Here is a 16,700-nt window from a genome sequence, read left to right as displayed (position 1 = left end):
GGCACCACTTGTTTTTATGTTTTTATTGTTTTGTTTTGTTTTTTAATCAAAATGACTAGTACATGGAAACAATATATAGTTGAAGTTACTATAAAGATCACAACTAGATGAGAGCCTAATTATTCAAATAACATGGTTTGGGCAGTTAAAACATTCAGTGATTTTATTAATTTTTTATCTTGTATTTATTTTTTAAACGCTCAGTCATTTTATGATCTATTACTGTTTGCTTTATTTTGTGGGAAGTGGAAAGTAGGGAGATTTTTATCTCATTTAAGATACACCTGACTAGGACTTATTTTTTTTAACTTTTTTTTTTTTTTAAATTTGTTTGACAGACAGATCACAACTAGGCAGAGAGGCAGGCAGAGAGAGAGGGGGAAGCAGGCTCCCTGCTGAGCAGAGAGCCTGATGCGGGGCTTGATCCCAGGACCCTGGGATCATGACCTGAGCCGAAGGCAGAGTCACCCAGGTGCCCCCTGACTTGGACTTTTAACCGAAACTCTGGTTGGTTTAATATTGGCTTTCTTAAGCTCTTCTGATTAATTTTAATTTAACTGCATCCATATAAAAAAGGGTCCTACTACATCTAGTCTGTAGGCTGAATTTTAGCTGGAGATGTGTTTTGTTTAGGAAGCACAGATTTTATAGGTTAGAGAATGGATGCACCTTTTCTTTTTTTTTTTTTTTAAAGATTTTATTTATTTATTTGACAGAGAGAGATCACAAGTAGGCAGAGAGGCAGGCAGAGAGAGAGAGAGAAGGAAACAGGCTCCCTGCTGAGCAGAGAGCCCGATGCGGGACTCGATCTCAGGACCCTGAGATCATGACCTGAGCCAAAGGCAGTGGCTTAACCCACTGAGCCACCCAGGCGCCCCGGATGTACCTTTTCGATAGGTGTACACTCTCCACCATCCTAATTAAGCCTCCACCTCTCTACACACTTAGCACCCATCCTACACCCAGCTGCCTCACTCGTTTATGTAAATTGCCTGGCCCTTGTGGGCATTGGCGTTTGGGGGCTTCTGATTCATGGAAAGGAGGAAATAAGAAATAACCCAGATATATGTTTCTGTACTGTCATTACAGCATGGAAAGAGAGTTCCATTTTTATTGTGAATACACACTATGAATCCTGGTACTGCGTTCTTGGGTTTTAAAAAAGTTCTGCCACTATTAATAATCTAAACACGGTCTAGTTTTTCCAATAATTGCTTCTAGCATTCTGTTAGGTAAGCAGCCAAAGAAAGACTAAAGGGACACTGGATATTCAGAGAGAGAGAATTCCTGTCAACCTGCCTGAAGGAAGGAAAAAAAGGCAAATCTGGCAGGTCAAGGGCTTTCTACTCAATGCCCATCTGATTGCCCACAAAGCTTCTGTGATGTGGCGCTGGCTCCAGCTCATCTCCCTATTTGCACATGCATGGAAACACGTTTTGTTGAAGCTACTTGACAACATTTCATGTTTATTGTTTACTTGTCATTCTGAGAAACCACACACAGACTGTTTGGGTTACACCTAATGACAGTTTTTATTCATTTTACAGTTTAATGTTTCTTTTTATTTAACTTTTGTTATGGTTTAACAACTCCTTTCATTTATCGGAATTGTAGACAAGTTTGAAATGTGAGTGCACCCGTAAGACAAACACACATCATTACCTTTCCCTCTCCTGGTGTGCAGTCCTTTGTGAAATCTGCCAAGAGAGTGTAGATGCTGACGCATGGGGAGTCGGGGAGAGGGGAAGGATGGCTTCAAGAAGGCCCAGGCATTTTACGGGTATTTCTCTGAGAAGGTTTCTCCTGATCAGATGGGAGCCATGGGATAGATGTACCAGGTTGTCTACAAAGTGCAAGGTGATAATAAGACTTCAGCAAAGGTATTTCTAAGAATATAAAGTCCCTGGGGGAAAGCTAGCACTTAGTTCCCTTTCCTCCCCAATCCAAGGAACATTATACTGATTTGTGATTAGAAAGGAATCACCCGTGGAAAATCTGAATACACACCTTGTTCCCTACCCTGACTTCAAATTAACCAAGTTGAGAGGTAGAGGAATGAATATTTCACTTGGGATTGGTTATTTATTCATATGACAAGTAATTAGAAAAACCAACCATACTTGGCTTACTTCTGCTTCTCTACCACAATAGGACTGGCAAAACAAGGGAGCTGTTAGCTTATGTGTGCCTGCTTCTAAAGCTATTTTAGCTTCTGCATGCCATGCTAAAAGTCATTAACTGACGTGATAACAATTGATGTAAATCAGGATGCCTCAATCTTGGTGTCTAAAAGAAGGTCATGGTACCCAAAGACAATGTTAAAAATACATTTTAGGGATAACCTGCTAACCAAGTAGAAGCAAGGAAACATTGATGTTGCTAGTTGGAAATTGTAGCCATTGGACTGGAGAAATTTGAGATGGAATGATAACAGTATTTTGCTGAGTTTTCAGTGCACAACAGTTTAAGTTCAGGGGAAATAACTTGGGATTCCGTAACCACGTATACAAGTAGTAGTTCAGAGGAAGTCATGTCTCTAGAGAGGGTAAAGCTACAGAAGAAATCAAAGCTCAGGTCGAACAGGAGCTTTGTGAAGTCAGGAAGAGCCTATCCAGAGGCCCAGAGCCATCTTCAGTCCATGGAGGGTGCTAGGGGATTTCATCAAAAACAAATTGAAACTATAATCTAGTTTAAAAAAAAAAAAGGGTATATTCCCAACTATTTGGTTTTGTATTTTTGTTTTTTGCTTTGCTAGTTTGGGTGAACCATGAAAGCAGATTTACCATGTTTTATGAGTGGTGAAGCAGTTTGGCCTGTTTTTAGTTTTAGTTACCTGTTTTCTTACTCATGGTTTTCAGGTTATTTTTTCCTAATTAACTTTCAGGTCACTAAGACTTGCTCTGAAGTTTGACTGTGTTTGTGAATTTTTTTTTTTTTTAATTTTTACTCATCTATTTGACACACAGAGAGAGAGAGAGATCACAAGTAGGCAGAGAGGCAGGCAGAGAGAGAGGGAGAAGCAAGCTCCCTGCTGAGCAGAGAGCCCGATGTGGGGCTCAATCCCAGGATCCTGAGACCATGACCTGAGCTGAAGGCAGAGGCTCAACCCATTGAGCCACCCAGGCGCCCTGTTTGTGAATTTTTAAAGAAATTAAGAATTAGTGGCAGATGAATGTTTCCATATGTGAGTTTATATTCTTACAACTTTTGCATACCTATGATGATCTTACAACATTAGAATTTTTTTTTTTCCTTAAATAGTGTCAATAAAGCTCCGACCACAGAATAAGGGAATCCCAACCGAGAAATCTCTGTGGTATAAATGGTTGATGAAATAGAAGCTGATGAGGAATGGAGAAAAGTGGCCAAAGGAAGTCAAGGAAGCCGCAGTCAGAGAGAGCCAATGGGGGTTCCTGAAGACCTCATGATTGTGGCCACAAAAGAAAGAGTCAACATATGTCTGATCCAGAAAGTGGGAAGCTGGAATCCTATTTTACAACTCAATGGCCAAATAAGAGCCATTCCATTTATTTCCTAGTCTTTCTCCTCCCATTACCTGTGACCCTGATGAGATAAATGGGAGCAGATAATGAGGTGAGGAGGAGATGAGTGGAGAAGGCAGATGGCTTGCCAATTACAGGCTGAGGAGAGGGAAAAGGCTTCCCTTTGAATAAAAATTGAAGAATTGCTTAATATCTTGAACTTTTGACAGTTTACATATCTGTAGTAAAACTACTTACAATGACTGTAGGATTTTCTGTTGCCTGAGTGTGAGCAGAGATATTGGGGCTTCTGGAATTTTTACATTGTACATTTCCACCCACTAAATAATGTGTCCAGGGATTATTGAAAGCAACATAAAATCACATTTAATCATATGCCATGTGTGTTGAACGTATAGGTTAGAAGGTAAATAAAGGAAAACCTTCCTCAAACAGATTTAAACAAAGCCTGGGTGATGTGATCCAGGGGTTGGGTTGACATCAGGTAAGGCTTGATCATTCTGTCCTTCTGTTGGTTCCTTTGTGGTCCTAAGATGTGTGCCAAAAGTACCCTAAGCTGCATACTTTCTGTTTCTTGTCTAGCTGGAAAGAGAGGCTTTTTTTTTTGTCCTGATACATTCAACAAAAGCAAATTGAAAGATTCAAATCCAAAGATTCACCTAGTTCAAACTACCCATGAAACTCTCTCTGGCCATGTGGTAGATCCATTGATTGCTTAGTTTAGATCACATTCCAGAGGCTATGGTCATCTTTCCTGAAACCATATAGGCTCTGCAATCATTGCATTGGCAAGGGGGAAATGATTAATGAACTGCAGAGGTGGAAAAATGCCAAGTTTAAAATCTTTAATCTTCATAGCAACCTTGTGAATTAGGTTATATTATTACCCCATTTTTCAGATGAGATAAATTTCCCAAGGACAAATAGCTTGTAAGTGGTGATTTGAGAATGAAATCCAGGTCATTCTAACTTTGTACTTCAAAGTCATTCTATTTTACAGTCCCACTTATGGAGCACAAATTAAACCTATAAATGTTATCTAATCTATACCAGGGAAGGATTTTAAGTTTTGTCTTCCATAACTTTCAGGTTGTAGAAGAACCTGTTGGGAAGCTTTAAAGTCTAGAGATGAAAAATAACTTTCTCTCCCAGAAACAAAAAATCTTATCAATCATATATAATAAGAGTTTTACTTGAGTTTTGAAAACTTTAAAAAGGTTCTTTCATTCTTGTTTATGGAAAACTCAGAAGTAATATATGAACCTTGAGAGCAAAGCTCCTGTTGATTTTGAATTTATCTAATATCCCAAATGCTATATGTAACATTTGTGCTTTTTTTTTTTTTTAACCTAAACTGAATATGGCAAGGTTTAAAGCTTAGGAAATCAAAGAAAAGAGAGGATCCTAACAGCCAAATTGACTGGAGAATTCAAGAGCTGTTAGCATTATGAATGGAAGCTATTACCTGACAAAATATTGCTGTAGGAGGTTTAGTCTGGGACATTAAAACAAATCGTTGTCCTGGGCATTGGAGTTAAATAAGGGGGCATGATAATGAAGTTTCATTGTCTTGAATCTGTCGGAAATAGATATTCCAGGGCTATGAGCTCATAAGCATTAATGCTGTAGGACTGTACCTTGATAAGTCTCCTTTAGGGAAAAGGTAACTGAGCAAATTATGCTCGTGGTACATTGGCATATCTTATAACCCACTTCTTATTTTAGAAATACTTAATATTATTAATTTACCTAAATGCCAGGGGAGACAGATGCTCAGAGATTTTCTAATTGCCCAAAGAGTTATATTCTAAAACTGGAAACCCCAGGTGGTCCCACCTCGATTCTGAATGGCAAGAGAGGAATCTTGCTGCTATTCTCACATGTTGCCCAGCAGAGCTGGGAAAGGCTGAAATACTTGGTCATTTTTTCCCAACCAGCTCTCACCTTGCTTCTCAGGAACCACGTCGACAAGATTCCCATCGAGTGGCTGAACGATGACGGCAGGGGCTTCAGAAAAATTAGGATGGATTCTTTTATATTTAACAATCCCCTTCTCACAGCTCAGTTTCTGAATGGACACTAAAGCAGGGGTGGGGGAGTCTCTAAGATAAATAGAATCCCCAAACTTATTTTAATCAAATTTTGTTCAAGAGGAATGTCATTTCTTTTTCTTTTTTCTTTCTTTCTTTCTTTTCTTTTTTTTTTTTTTTATAAAATTTCCCTCTCTTCCCATCTATATTTTCACTTTATTCATGTCATTACAAATGCTGTTAATGTGAATTTGCGAAACCGATGGAGTAATAGATTTTAAATTCTGTGGAAAATGTAGGCTTTGTTCTGCTTGTGTGGGCAACTTGCAGTCATCCCCAAATGTCAAAGTCTTAGGGAACTCAACGTCTTTAGGGCCTTTAAAAATAATATCCTTTTAGGGACATAGACATATTTACTGAAATACATAACAGAAAATAAAGTTCTTTGCCTTGCTTTACACCCTGGAGTGTGATAAATTTTGTGTGCTGTAGACTAAGCCAGTTCTCTTGTTTCTCAGAGGATTTCGTTCAGCACCAGAATGTCATTGTGATTTTAGTACTCGATATTTTGGCCCTTGGAATGACCATTTGTTTTGTAGAGTACGTGATGGAAACTCCCCTGCAATGTTATTAATACCTTTTAAACATTTCCTATAATTATTTCAATAACTCTAAGGAAAATTCCTGTTTTAAAAGATCACCTTTCTGTTGAGGGACAATTTATAGCTGACGTATAACTCAAAAGAAGTGAGAGAGCAATCACCAAGAGGAATGAGATAGTCAGTTTCTCCAGACTAACACATAAAAGGATTTCTTGGGAACTAAACTCAGCAGTAAAAGAACACAGGATTAGTCACACTAAGTTGGATGTATCAGTCCCACCATTCTTTCTTATGAGGGGAAATGCCTAGTGTTTTGTAAGAAAATAGCAAGGCCTCAGGATATATCCCACCAGTTGTTTCCTTAAAGGGAAAAGATTATTTGAAAAAGTTTTGGGTGGGAACATGGAGACGCAAATGGAAAGAACAGAAACGTACTGCGTCATCAAGTCCCCATAACTGGCTAATCCCTAGTTTTTATGGCGATGCATATTAGGGCAAGGAATGGTTAAATCCTCAGTTGTTCTTAGGTATAGAAATTCTCACCCTTTCCCCCTGCCCCATAATTTCAGGAAATATTTCAGTGGGAAATGCCTCTCCATTTTCATCAGCTGTTAAAATGTAATGGGGAGTTGCTCTGCAGGGGGCCCAAAGTTTGTCATACAAGGGAAGTTCTAGAGATCTTCTGTACAACCCTGCACCTATAGTTAGCAATGCTATATTATTATACACTTAAAATCCTAGAGGGTGGATATCGTGTTACCCGTTCTTATCACACTTAGGAAGGGAAGGATGGATGGAGGGAGAGGAAGGAAGGAAGGAAAGAAGGGAGGCGGGGACAGAGGGAGGGAAATCAATAGCAACGACAACAAAAGTAATGTTCTAGAAAAGGAAGCTTCACTTAGTTTTAGAGGCAATGCTAGCTTGGCAGAATTGGGTATAGTGTTGTGTTGGAGCCACTTTGATTCCATCTTCTCTCTAGTTCAGAGGTTTCACCATGTCCACTGGTAGTCCACGTTGGCCCTGGCAAGGACTTGGCAAAAGCTATTCATGAAGAGATGGGCTCCTACCCCCACCCTTATATGTAATTGAAAAGTTTTGTTTTCATAAGGACACTACTTAAAGTGATGTAGAAATGAACATAGTTTCCTTCTAGATGTTTTTCAGTTTGCAAAATTCTGGATACATTCATCAAAGAGGAACTAGTCTCCTTTTGATTTCATTGCGTACCTCCTTGCTTTGTTGAGACTTGTGACCCGTGTGCCCGTTGGGAAAGTCACATGGGCCTTATGCACAGCAGCTTCTGTTGCATTTTCCTTTGATCTTCTTCTAGATTCCAAAGCCATTTAAAAAAATCAGAGCTGACGTATGCTTTGCAAAAATTTGTCTCTCTTTGTGGTTATTCATTTGGTTTCTAAAGCGAAAACATTTCTCAACTGCTTTTTAATTTTTCTGTTCATTTCTGCTTTTATTTTCTACCGTACAAATTCATACAAAACTTGGCAATGCAATATTCCTTTAATAAAATGGGTTCCACAAAAATGTTTGCCATAAATCACTGCCTTCTCAATGCCACAGTGGAAAGGATTTTATAAGCCTCTCTGGTTTTAGGTGAATCAAACAAAAAATTGGGGATTTATTGTTGTCTAAAAACCTTGATCATCTATATCCTCTAGTCTAAAGTCATTTTTCTCTGCCCTATTATTAAATATTCCACCATCTCCCCTTTCCTTTGCCCAGATGCACTAGGGGAAGCCTAACATGTTCTTTACTGCTTGACCTTAGTTCTTTGGTATGATTTTGCCAAGTCAGTTCTTACTGTGTGACAAATACTTTCACTCTTCGAAATGGCTTGGGATATTAGGAATTTGCACTTAGTGACATTTCTGGTGATTTTCATTTCTTTTAAGACCGTTAATCCATATTTTTTCTTCAATACCAAATATGTAAAAATTTTAAGGATAGTCCTGTTTTTGTTTTAGCCATATGATTTTTTGCGTTCTTTACTTTCCCTGGTCATATCTCTGGAGAGAGATCAAAGTGGAAAGAAGAATTGGAGGAGCAATCAGTCCTCATCAAAGATGAGAAGTCAGATATTAATTCATAGTACAGAGGTTTAAAGATGACAGAAGTGCCTTGAATACTTGGGTAGGAGTCACTTTAACAACTCTGTGCACTTTAACAACTGAAGGGCCTGAGGAAAGAATCTGATGTGTGATGTAAAAGGAAGACAGGGAAATGCGCTGAAGTTTGATAATCTTGGAACAAGAGAAGTTGCAGGAACCTTCAAGAATCCTATGAAACTCAAAATTTTCACAGATAAAAAGATTTCCAAGAACTTCTCACAGAATTTCTTTTTCATGAATTGACCTTCTATTCATGAAGTTATAATTAATTTTAGGCCAAGAGTAATCCAAAGATTCTTTTGGAGCAGCTTGAGAGATTTAAATATGCTTGGGAAATAATTTATAACCTCCATTCCCACATATAGTCAGTATCACCAATTCCTCTCTGGTTTCCCCTAATGAGAATCAAGGGCTAATTCTTCCATGGTGTTGCCAGGGACATGAGCACTGAGGGACCAGAAATATAGAAGGAAATGACTATCCCAGCATCTGTACAGCCATCACTAGAGATTTATTTCTCTGAGACATGAGACCTTTTCTTCAAATCCTGAAACATTAGAGATGAAAGGAATCTTAGAAATAAGACCAATTCCACTGTCTTATAGTGAATAAATTGAAGTATAGAATAACCAATTTGTTCAAAGTTACAATTAATGTGTTATTATCTGGGACTAGAAATGGATTCTTTTTAAAGCCATTACAATTAGTTACAACTGAAATCTAACCCAAAGGAAATTTGCCCAAAAAATCCTGAGTATCTTAGTCTGGGTTCCGCCAAAAGGAGAGCCTGAACAAAGGGTAGAGGGAATGGAACAAAGAAAGAGGAAAATCCAGTTTGAGGAAGAGCTTGACCACCCTAACTTGCACCAGGGGTTCAGGGGCCTGTTGCTCAACCTCCCTGAAACCCTTATGAAATACTCACAGGGACAAAAGAAGAAAGCCTTTATCTATTGACTTCTACTGGTCAATAGTGGTTCCATGAGCATGAAGTCTCTTGGAGATCTCTACTGTGCATACAGAAGTATGGAACAGCTTCCCACACTGTGGCATCCCAGAAGCTCCTAGGTAGGAAGCGATAAGGACAGAGTTTAGGCCTTCTGTGAGAGGCTGTCTCAGTCTTCCATCAGAGATGGGATGGAAGCCTGCATCAAACCAGTGGCCACAAAATAGCCACAGAGGTTAGGTCAGGAGAGTTCTGAAGGGCAGCCTAAGACGTGTCTTCTGAATTCTCAAGACAAACTAAAAACATCTGTGGGAAGGGCAGGAAAACTTTGGTCTGGCCACCCTTCTTCACTGGCCCTTCCAATAAGTCTTGTAGAATCCACATCTCCAATGTTTCCCAAACTCTTGATGTCTCTAGTCTTTGCTGGTAGGCTTGCTTTCTCCCTACAATGTCAGTGTAACCACCAACACTTCCTAAGTTTAATATCTCGCTTCTTTAATCCAGGAGAAAATATTCTGTGTCTCTCTATTCCAAGTATATACATCTCAAGGATGGGATATTGGCCTAACGGAGGATAAATGCCAATTCCTGGATTAGAAGGCAGGATCATAGAGGACATAGGAAATGTGGGTGGTGGGGCAGAGAAGGCACTTGCCACAAGAAAGAGAAGTGGTCTGTGATAGGTGGATGAAGCAGTATGCTCCCAGTAAATCAATCCAGCATTTTTCCTTTTACGGGTTTTCTATTAAATGAGACCATACTTAAAGGGGTAATAATGAGTTAACATTTTAGTGCATATTCTTCAAGCTTTAGTGCATGTCTTCCACTCTGAGACAATGGAAATGGGACCCAGGATAGACACCTAGAAAGGGGGAGATGATGTCACAATAGGAGATAGGACCGTTTTTCCTGTTTTACAGTTAACCCTAGGATTATTCCTGGATTTAGTCTCCTTAAAGACTATGAAGGTGCAGGCAATCCAATGCAATATTACATATAGATATATATTTTAAACCATGGGTTAATACTTTTATAAAAAGAAGAATTACTGGGGCGCCTGGGTGGCTCAGTGGGTTAAGGCTCTGCCTTTGACTGGGGTCATGATCCCAGAGTCCTGGGATCAAGCCCTGGATCGGGCTCTCTGCTCAGCGGGGAGCCTGCTTCCTCCTCTCTCTGCCTGCCTCTCTGCCTACTTGTGATCTCTCTCTGTCAAATAAATAAATAAAATCTTTAAGAAAAAAAAAAAAAGAAGAATTACTGAAGTCTTTTCTTTTAGTGCATTTTTACTTATTGAGGTTATTTTCCTATTAATGTGGAACTTACCTGGAGATGACAAGAGGAATTAAATATGAGAAAAATGTTGGTTTACATCCTCTCATCAGAAAATGAAAAGTCAAGGGGTGCCTGGGTGGCTCATTTGGTTAAGCGTCTGCTTTCGGCTCAGGTCATGATCCCAGGGTCCTGGGATCGAGCCCCGCATCGGGTTCCCTGCTCGGCGGGAAGTCTGCTTCTCCCTCTCCCTTTGCCTGCCACTTCCCACTGCTTGTACTCTTGCATGCACACACACTCTCTCTCTGTCTAAAGAATCAATTTTAAAAATCTTGAAAAAAAAAAAGAGAGAGAGAAAGTGAAAAGCCAAATGAAGATTTTCAGCACTTGTATTTAGAATACTTGCTATGCCCAAATAATAGCTAATATCCTTTGAATACTTACCATGCATCAAGCCACGTGCTTCCTGTTTTATATGTGTTCATTTATTCAATCCTCAGAACTTCCCGGTGAGATAGATGCTATTCTCCTCTAATTTTCCCCAGTTGGAAGAATAGAAACACAGAGAAATGACAGGCTCTAGTTTTAACATTTAATAAGTGGTAGACCTGGGATTCAAACCCAGGCAGTCTGGTCCCGATTTGCCATGTTGCCTTTCTGAGAATTTTAAAGCAATTGCCTAAACCACTGCACTAAAATGGAAAAATGCCCTCAGCTGAGTTTTTAATTGCAGACTTCTTTTTTGTTTGTTTTTTTTGAATTATCTGGACTTCTGCCTCTAAAACAATATTTACCTAAAATTGACATATGTTAAGAATGTCATGCTGATGCATGCCCTTTCCAAATTATTTGAGATATGTTGTGGTATTATCCTTTGCCATATTTTTCACAGAGATGAATACCATAAAATAGATTCTGGCAAAGTAAACAAAAAAATAAAATTAATGAACAGCAGTAAACCTGACAATTAATTACCAGCAGAATACATGGGAAAATATTAAAACATTTCCTTCCTGAGCATAGGTAGGTATGAGAACCTTCATTATACTAATACTCATAAAATATTCCTTGTACCTTGTTAGACATTAGATATTGATCCTCTTGAAATCATTATATCCAAGTATTGCTTGTTAAATTGAGAACTACAATTCAAGAGATATCTCAAGGGGAGAAGCATCAATTTAACCACTGGTTCTTCAGAAAAAAACAAACTATTGTGGGCCTTCTTAACTTTATTAATCACTAAATAATGTATTTATGTGTGTGTGTGTAGTTTGTGTATGTATGTTTAATGGAAAAAGGCTTCCCCTTTTTTTTCAAGTTTTCCTTCTCACCCCTGCCTCCTGGAAAAACACTGGTTGGTCTCCAGGAGGAGACCAGTATTTTCATGCATCATTACCAGCCTATATTTACTGTGGACAGTTTGTTCAAGCAGTGGCAAGTACTAGAAGCTGGAGCTACATCAGATTCTTTCACTAGTCTGGGACCAAGGAAGTTGCCATCAACCGCCTAAGTGTTTTATTATGGGGAAGAAAAAGATTGTAATATACTGGGGTGCTTCTGCATCATAGAATACTTTAACATATTAACTGCTAATTTTACACATGTATTTTTCAAAATTACTAGAACATTTTCCTTTTTTGTTTAAAGACTGGTGCTTTGCAAGGAAAATGTTGCCTGAATTTTAAACATTCTTTGGAATCCAATGTTTTGGGGGGATTTTGAGGTTGAAATTATTAAATTATCATAGTTTTGTGCCAAACTTGGCATTATCAGAGTTGAAATGAAACTATTTAATTTTAAAAGAAGATTTTATTTTTGGTAGCAAAGTGGGAGCAACTTATTACAGGTTGTTCTTTGCAACATAGCACAAGAGGAGAGAAACATAGCACAAGAGAGAAAGCTAATGAAGCAAAAAAACATCCTTTATTAGTGAGTGCTATAAGAGCGGAGTGGCAAACTATAGTCCACTTTTTGTAGTTACAATGAAAACTAATGGGAAAATTGGAATATGCAGCTTTGATCTAGAAAGTGAGTGGTGAAACAGTGATAGTGGTAATTACTGGAAGGTACAAGATGTGTCATATGTCGTCTGCTATACCTACAACTGATCACATTACCTTGAATGTCCCTTTTTGTCTAGCTTGGTTGGAAGTTGAGGAAGGAGGTTAGAGCAAGGATCTGATTGGCAAAGAGCTGTCCAGATGCAATAAGAGAATTTGCTCTTTTGTAATTGTAAGAAACGGTCTAAAAATTCTACATGTGCCTGGTTAATGCTACTCTCATTTTACCTTAGAAAACTACACATATTAATTAGAGTAAATGTTATATTCTGATCCAACAATCTTAAATAAATAGAAGTTTATTCATCTCTAATGTAAAAGGCCATTTTAGAACAATGGGGTAGCTGTGCTCCACAAACTACTAGGGACTCAGATTCCTTTCATCTTCGTCTCCACCATCATTTACAAACTTGAAGTTTGGGTTGCTGGCTCATAAACAGTCCTGTTTGTGGAAATAAGAACCAAAGTCTAGGAGAAGCAGCTTGTCTTCAAGTCAGAGGCAATTTAGATTGGATCTCTCTCTATCTCTCTCTCTATCATCCATTCTTCCACACTCCTGTTGACCCAACAAATCCTCATTAAGCACTGACTATGTGCCAAGTACTGTTCTAGGTGTTAGAGAAATAACTATGAATAAAAAGATGAAAATATTTTTGCCCTAGTATAGATTCTTTTCTAGGGAGGGGAAACATCTAATAAGCAATTTTGAATAAGTAAAATATTTTGATGATTGTAAGTGCTATGGGAAAAAAGCAGGAGTGGGAAATGGGGAATGTATAGTGTGTAATTTTAGAGTGGTCAGGCAAGGCCTTGCTGATAGGTATTTAAGCAGAGATCTGAGGGAGGAAAGGGGTTGCCATTCAGATATCTGGAGGAAGGCCATCCCAGGCAAAGGGAACGGTTAGTACAAAGTTCCTGAGGTGGCACCATGCTTTCTGGTTATGTATCAAGGGGCCAATGTGACTGGAGGACAATAAGCAGGGGCAGAACAATAAGAGGTAAAGTCAGAGAAGTAACAAGAGGCTCATTTAGAACCTTAGACACACCTTGATCGAGGCTTTTTTCTAAGTGAGGGACGTGCTCTAATTGCTCTGTTGAGAATAGACTACATGTCTGAGAGCTGGAAGACGGGTTAGGAGGCAATGGCAGTCACCCACCTCAGAGACGATGGTGCCTTGGACAAAGATGACAGTGGTGGAGATGTAATTAGATTCTGATGAGTGTGTTTTGAATGTCATTTGAAGATAAAGAGACAGAATTTTCTGATGGATTGAATTTGGGGTATAAGAAAGAGGAATTAAGGATGACTACATGGTTTCTAAGCTGGAAAGAGAGAAGGACAGCTGGGGAAGACGGCAGGAGGAGCAGAAGTGAAAGGGGGGGTTCAGTTGTCCGATCCGAGACCATCAAGTGGGGAGGTAAGGTAGCCAATTGGATATATAACCTAAGTTCAAGGAAGATATTTGGGCTGCAGATACAATTTATGCATCATCAGTGTATCAAATGTATTAAATTGTGAGTCTAAATAAGATGGTTCAGTACACATAGAGATATAAAAAATGCATTTTTAAAAAAATACTATAGAAATTGTAGCTATCTAAAACTATCAGGTTAGAGAGAACACTCACTTCAATTTTCAGAAGTACTAAATAAAATTTGGACTAATTTCTTTTTTTAAAGATTTATTTATTATTTATTTCACACACACACACACACACACACACACACACATCACAGGCAGGCAGAGAAGCAGGCAGATACAGAGGAAGTGAAGCAGGCTCCCTGCTGATCAGAGAGCCCTATGTGGGGCTCAATCCCAAGACCCTGGGATCCTGACCTGAGCCGAAGGCAGAGGCTTAACCCACTGAGCCACTCAGGCGCCCTGAAAATTTGGACTAATTTCAACAGATGACTAATGTTTATGTTTGACCCTGAGGATTCAATATGGTCAAGATATGTCCAAGTAGTTTGGGAACTTTCAGTCCAATGACAAGACAAAGGTATTAAGTTTTTCTCTAATTCATTAATTGTATTCTAAAAGTTAGGTCAGGAACTATGGCTGAGAGAGGTTTGGGGGGAAATTCTCATTTATCATATTTTGAAAGGATATCACCACTAAAAGCAAGGTAAATTATGGCAGAAAAGACATTAGCTAGAAATGTTAAGCATATATAACAGGGATAGTATTGTTTTAAAATATCACTGCACTTTTTCTCTTTTGTATTTACATATACAAGACTTTTCTTCCATTCATCCAGAAACATTGATTTTTATTTGGAAATATTAGGCATAAAATAGGCAGAATGTGAAGAGAAATAGCCAACTTTCAGCTTTTTCTCTACCAGAGTAGAACTTTTGAGCACCTACTTACAAAACAATCTTAAAGGCCAGAAGAGCCTTGGTGGTCACTGGGCAGGGGGGAATGGATGTGGGGATTTTCCAGTATGTTGAACTTTAAGCTACTATGTGCCATGAATATGAGGTAAGGGAAGATACTGCTATGTGGTGAAAATGCAACTCGGAATTGGAGAGACTACAAGAGAGAGAAATTAAAGCTGCAGTGGGACACATGCCTCCAGGCTTTCCACTGCAGGCCAAACCTGGGGGGGTAGAGTTGAGTGAAGACGGGGAGGTGGGGACACCCAGAGAGAAATGAAGAAAACTTAATATATCTGTGCTAGTAGACATTTTCTTAGAACTGGCTAAGGGGAGGGTACAAAGTTTTAGGAGAAGCCAGACATTTATTCAGAACCATTTTCAACCACAGGTCTGGTAGAAGGCAGATTTATTTAAATGGACATTAGATACAATCCAGGTTTCTCATAGTTGCACATAGCATGCAGATAATTCAGAAGTATCCATTGGTCTTCCTGAGGAGAGTTTTGGGCTTGAAAGAAGAGGTAACAAAGTATAGAGTATTGGAGACCTGAGGCAAATGGATAGGACCGTGACTATCAACCATGGGAACATGTCTCATGTGCCTCAGGATATATGGCAAAGGGCTCTATAGACTCAACCAGATTGTCTTGGATAAGCCTCCCCTTAAACGAGTTCTTTCAAGATCCAGGGTACAGCACAAGGGACCATAACTATAGATCCATTACTTTTCTCCTCTTCCCCAATCCCCACAAAGGAACATAATTTACCTTCTATATATTTACCTCCTATACCCTGGGATAATTCAGGGCTAAAAGAAGACCTCTGGAAGACTGAGCACATTTCCCCCAGATAGACCACTTTGAAATGAAAGACGATGTTAAACTGGAAGATAGTAAAAGATACTATATCTCACATATATAACTTACAGGGTTGGTGTTCAAAAGTAAGATTAACTCAATTATGGAAAATGACTACACATTTCAAAAATACATTAGTCATTTGGGTTAATGAGCATCTTTTAAACATACAAAATGAAAAAGCTTAATTTTCCTTACACATTTGAATAATGTAGTGACCTATCTATTAAGTAAGAACCACCAGTCAAGGAAGGAGACAGAACACAGAGAAGGAAGACAGAGTAGCCCATGCCCAATAGGAAGAGAGGGAAGCTTCCTTCCCACTTGGAATGAGCACTGACCACAGAGACTGATGGTCCATGCTTGGAACTAATATGTTCTTGGTCAAAACTACACCCAATTGTATATATCGGTATGTAAAAATATGTACAGTATATTAAGCAGAAAAAGCAAGCTACAAAACAACATGTGGTGTGGCTTCATTTATGTGAAAGGAAGTGGTGAAACCAAACACATAGATACATAATATGCTTTAAAAACAAAAAACCACACCCGATTGAGTTAATAATGGAATCTGCAAACATCAAAATTTCAGTATAAGCAATAGTGTCACATGCTTCTTTCCACTTGCAGATTCCATGCATGAGGAGCACCTCTGTTGCTCACAGTGGCCAACTAATCCAGTTGGAGATGATTCAGGCTTTGCATGCTCAACAGTAAGTCAACCCCAAACCAGCAAGTGGTTGTCTGCCCTTCTGCCTCTCTTCCTAGTTCCCTTCTTATCTATTTTCTTAAATTTTTAAATTTTTAAAAATTTATTATTGAAATATAATTGACATACAATGCTATATTTGTGTACATTGATTTGACAACTCTATATATTACCCACTGCTTACCATGGTAAGTATGTCACCATGCATTGTTACAATAT

General features: G+C 38.7%; 1 long non-coding RNA gene across 1 annotated transcript in view; it reads left to right on the top strand.

Moving 5' to 3' along the window:
• Positions 1–16,484, top strand: part of LOC132027975 (uncharacterized) — a 236,868-nt gene extending 220,384 nt beyond the window's left edge. Inside the window, exon 3 of the long non-coding RNA XR_009407285.1 lies at positions 16,403–16,484. This is a non-coding gene — a long non-coding RNA (uncharacterized LOC132027975). The remainder of the gene's footprint in view (positions 1–16,402) is intronic.
• Positions 16,485–16,700: the final 216 nt, after the last annotated feature.

The sequence above is a fragment of the Mustela nigripes genome, chromosome 12, assembly GCF_022355385.1.
Source record: "Mustela nigripes isolate SB6536 chromosome 12, MUSNIG.SB6536, whole genome shotgun sequence".
NCBI lineage: Eukaryota > Metazoa > Chordata > Mammalia > Carnivora > Mustelidae > Mustela > Mustela nigripes.
Note: the sequence above shows the minus strand (reverse complement) of the source record. Positions and strands in the feature narration are given on the sequence as shown.